The sequence below is a fragment of the Hyperolius riggenbachi genome, chromosome 7 (assembly GCF_040937935.1).
Source record: "Hyperolius riggenbachi isolate aHypRig1 chromosome 7, aHypRig1.pri, whole genome shotgun sequence".
Lineage (NCBI taxonomy): Eukaryota > Metazoa > Chordata > Amphibia > Anura > Hyperoliidae > Hyperolius > Hyperolius riggenbachi.
Genome location: NC_090652.1, coordinates 138,704,699 through 138,709,953, shown reverse-complemented (window position 1 = coordinate 138,709,953; position 5,255 = coordinate 138,704,699).

Below are 5,255 nucleotides of genomic sequence, written 5' to 3'. Positions count from 1 at the left end.
CTGACTGAATTGAACAATGTTTTGTATAGCGTCAACCCAAACTTTATTGTACTTGAATATATTTATAATTGATATAGAAAAAATGGCGAGTTATACATTATTTTTTATTATGATTCGCCATCAAAGTTCTGTTTTGAATTATTTGTCCTGGTTTTTTTTTTTCTAAAATCGGTTAAATTTGCTACACTCATATCATCCGGGAGTGAAAGTACAGTAAAATCTTATGGTTGATTATAAAAAAAAAAGTTTGTTTCCATGTAGGGTTGCCGGCATGTATCAAAATATACCGCTGTTTAATAGTGCATGGTCATCATAACATGCACAATTTCGTTTTACCAGTTTTTACGGGTCGACCTGGGGGTGGTGCGAAGTAGCTGCTGAATATGAACAGCGGTTGGGATAAATACTCATTTGCCGGCAGTCAGGTCTGTCCTCCACGCTGTACGGGGCTTCATTCTTCCTCCGCTTCTTGCATCGCATTTTACATAAACAGGGTCCCATTGGCCCTATTATAAGGAGATGATACAAGCAAGAACAGGAAGTGGAATGAAACCAGTACACGCGTGAGGACACGGCTGCCGGTGTGTGAGTATTTGTACCCTCTCCCTCCCCCTGGCTCTGTGTGCTGCGGCTACCTAATTAAATGTACACTTATCCCTGGCTACCTATGCTGCAGGCAACTACTACTGTCTACTCCTATCCCTGGATACTTATGCGGCGGTCAACTACTACTGGCTACACCTATCCCTGACAACCAATGCTGCAGCCACCTACTACTGGGTGGGGGGGCATTATTTAATTTAGGGGGGGCAGTTACAAATAATTATACAATACCTAATCCCCTTATACTTTATTTATTTTAAAAGTTTTAATACCGTGGAATTTCATACCGTTTCAACCCTACTTCCATGTTACCTCACCATTACTCGTTCAACTCCTCCTTAGATGTCCTTGCGAGCTGATCTGCTATCATGACGTGAAATTCACAATCCATCTTGCTTGTTGGACATTGCGTTTAAAATGTTCTATGCAGCACTCCTCCTTTGTAAACCATTTATTTACAGCATAATGTGTAATCACACTCATTTACTCTTCCAAGTGACAATGTGCAAAATGATTCTGGACATGGGAGTGCAATCAAGGTTTACTGCACATCAAATACAGGGCATGTTGTTTTGCATACACTTGAAGTAGGAATCCATATATAGGTATCTCCAACATATGTATCCAGGTAAAGGTGACTTCAGTATATGTAGACTGGTATCTGAGCCCACATTGTAGCTATAAAGTTAGAAATGCCAGCTGTGTAGGCGGTGGAGGCTCCAGCTCTGCATTGTTGCGCAACAGCTATTAAAGGACGCTTACCATCTACATTGTTCCAAATATGTAAATCTGATTTAAATACCCAGCAACGCCTCCTCCATGTTTACAGCGCTCATAGGCAGTGTGAAGCACTGTAACCGTGGGTAGGAAAGTGGTTGGACATGCTGAAAAGTGATGTCACGGCTGTAACGCATGGAGCTGGTAAATAAGCGTCCTCTCTCCTGCTTGCTGCTACTGAAGGAGTGAGCATCCTCCACTATGAATTGATGGAGGGACAGAAAAATGGGCCCTTTGGGTGACCAGTGAGCCGTCCACTCGGCACCGCCCCCTATTTCCCTCCACTTGAGGCATGCCCATCACTTTGCCTCATTTCAGGACTGATTCTACTAATGTTATATATTCTGTTATGAATATAGATGTACAATTGAAATACACCTGTTTTGTTTTTTTTATCTTTTCCAACTTTGTTCACTCAAAAATGTGTGAAAATCAATTACATCTTATGGTCTGAATTTGTACAGGTGATAGAACTGTCATGTCCCTTTTGCCACATGTGTCCTCCCTGTCTGTTCTGTCTCTGGTGTGTCCTCTGTCCCCCTGCCCTGTGTCTCGTTTGTCCGTGTGGCTTGTGTCCCCTCTGCCTCGTGTCTCGTTTGTCCGTGTGGCTTGTGTCCCCTCTGCCTCATGTACCATTTCTTCCCATTGCTCTCTGTCCCTATGTTTCTTTGGTCCTCTTTAGCCTGCGTCCACTAGTAGGCGAAATACTTTCCAGTCGGGTGAAGGATGTAATAGCAGTCAAGTACCAGGACGAGTAGGGATAAGGTCCATGATCATGCACGTTCCAGCTTCACAGGACTCAACGCAGTTTCTAGATGCCTGGTCAATGAAGCATAGGGCACTGTGAGGACACCATACAATCGACCTAATGCTGTTATGACTGGACCTAATACTATGGACTAGTCCTTGGTCAAATCACTGCACTCACTATATAGCAGCGAGTGCAATGATTGGACCAAAGGTGGAGCCATGGTTCTGCCTGTAAGACCACAGATCTCCAAGACTATAGACTCAAATTAGAAAAGGTGGCGATTGAATGGAGTCATCACAGCGCACCACATGATTGTTTGAACAGTTTCCGTAGCCTGAGTGTAGTCGTGGTAAGCTTGTGCATGTGTGAACAAGGACCTAATCACAAATCGTAGCGGGACTTTATCACTGTCGTAACATCTAACCGATTAGTAAGTATGTTATCTAACAGTGGTGGAAAAGCTGCCAGGGACATGAGGACAACGGCCATTGGGAAAATTAGGGATACAATGAATCTACACCGGGAACCTTAGGTGCATTGAATTTAGAGGCAAACACAATGGGTTAAGAAAGGGCATTGAGACACAAGTCACACCGAGAGAGAAGGAGCAAGGGGAAAAAGCCATACCAGACAGAAGGGGCAAATGGACTGTAGCCACAATGTGTACATAAAGGACATAGATTGGGGGACACAGTCCACAACGGAACAAGAGAGACATGGGGAGGGGAAAGGTGGACAAAGGGACAGGAGAGCTAAAGGTGAAAATAACAGACACAATGGGACAGAGAAGGAACAGAGAAGAAATAAAGGACATTTATTGGCAGGGATTTAGGGCAGATAATCTAAGACGCCCCTGCACCATGGACCCCCAATTTTTTTGGGGGGGAACAAAACTAGATGTGTCTCAGTGTTCTGATTGTGTTATGTTCCAACTAAAATGGCACATAATGCAATCTAACATATACAGAGACAATTGAATAAAGCATAAGTCGTTTTTAAATTATTTATTACTTAGAATTAAATTTAACAACGTAATGTTATAACAGAAAAAAAAAATTATAAATCTACATTCAAAGGATTATTCGAAAATAATAATTAAAATTGTAACATAGACGGATGATACACATGAGAACTGTGCCCTGTACGTATTAACTCAGCAGCTGCTGGAGAGATACATAAATAGCAAACCATATATACTCGAGTCTAAGCTGAGTTTCTTGCTTCCCAAAAAAAGGCCAACAGTGGGGGTCTCGGATTATAAACGAGTCAAGCTGTCAATGCCCTCACCTTATGAGAAGGACAAAAGTGATCTGTCCCCCAGCAAAGTGACCAGTCCACCATGTGGAGTACCAATCCTGTATATGCTGGAAGAATTTAGCAGGCATAATTTCAGTGAGGTGAGCCCCTTCCATCCAGCACAGTTGAACAGACTTCAGCTAAACACCAACAGGCATGCTAGTTTGCCCAGCCGGTTCACCCACGAGTCTCCAAACCCATTCACCGGGCAGTGCACAGCGGTACAGTATTCTCCGGCTGTGCCCCCTCCCTCCTGCATAAGCAAACTCCTGTTCATGGGAAGTTTTCAATCACCGGTCCCCGCCATCAGGATTCCTCTGCATGCCTGTCACCGTCTCACTCCTATAAAGCCCTGAAGTAGCTCTTTTCTACTAGAGGGTGTCACAGGAATGAAAAGGTGACAGGCAGACAATCGTGATGGCGTGGACCGGTAATTGAAAACTTCACTTGTAAAGGAGTTTGCTTATGCCGGGGGGGGGGGGGGGGGGGTTAGTCACACTCCCAAGAATAATGTACCGCTCTGCACTGCCCGGTGAATGGTTTTTGAGACTCGTGGGGGAACCTCGTTAGGCTGGGCAAACTAGCGTTCCTATTGGCGGTTAGTGGCTATGCATTGTCTATATCCGTGCAGGATCTTCCGCAGGATCTCAGGGTGCAATGTAGTAGATCATCTTGGAATTCAAGGTAGCAGATGAGCTGAGCTGTTTACAAGCCACAACAGGTACCTAACAACAAAGTGACTTTAAATCTTATATCGCTGGTGCTGCTGCGTTTTTATGCTCTGCTCCTTGCAAGCCATATTCCCAACATACGCTCTATCAGCAGGAAATTAATTCTGCAATTTACACTAAACTGCTAATTGTTGTAGGTCGTCTGTGTATGGTACTTTTCTATTGCTGTGTTTTACCGCATATATATTGCACAAAACTTTTTAGATGACTGCACTCTCAAAGTAAATTGATAACCATCTTACTGCACCAGATCTGGATCCAGGTTGCACTTTCACTAATGTTTTCACAGAGACCTCAATGGCCAACATAATACTTTAGCACTTTCATGCAGTTTTCCCATTGAAAGGTTAACTGAAGTAAGAGGTATACGCAGGCTTCCATATTTGTCGCCTTTTAATCAATACCAGTTGCCTGGCAGCCCTGCTGGTCTATTTGCCTGCAATAGTATCTGAATAACACCAGAAACAAGCATGCAGCTAGTCTTGTCAGATCTGCAGACCTGATCTGCTGCATGCTTGTTCAGGGGCTATGGCTAATAGTATTAGAGGCAGAGGATCAGCAGGAGGGCCTGACAACTGGCATTGCTTGCATGGAAATAAATATGTCAGTTTTCATGTCCCTCTTACTTTTGTTGTCCTTTAATGCTATCCGGCATGCTCAAATAAAGAATTCGTGTTTCATCCTGCTAATTAAATCACCTGTGCAGATGGGAGAGGGGGTGTTAATCTTACCCATCAGGCCTCTTTTTAGATCGTCCCTCTGTGCCTTTCACGATACGTTACAAGCGCATCACGTGACTACAAACACTTCCTCCATCAACACGGAAGGATGAAGTGTATATAATCATTTGGACACAGCTTGGTACTCTTTGTGGGAGTCATCGAGGGACGATCTAAGAAGATGCATGATTGGTAAGATTAACACAACCCCATCCCCTAGCCCAGGTGATTTAATTAACAGATGAAATCTGTATAACACCTATTGGTATTTCTTACAAAATTGTTATTTGAGCATGCCTAAATGCTAGTAATGGACAAATAGAATCTTGAGTATTTTTTTTTTAAATAGATTTCTTTTTTTCTAACCATATAAGTATT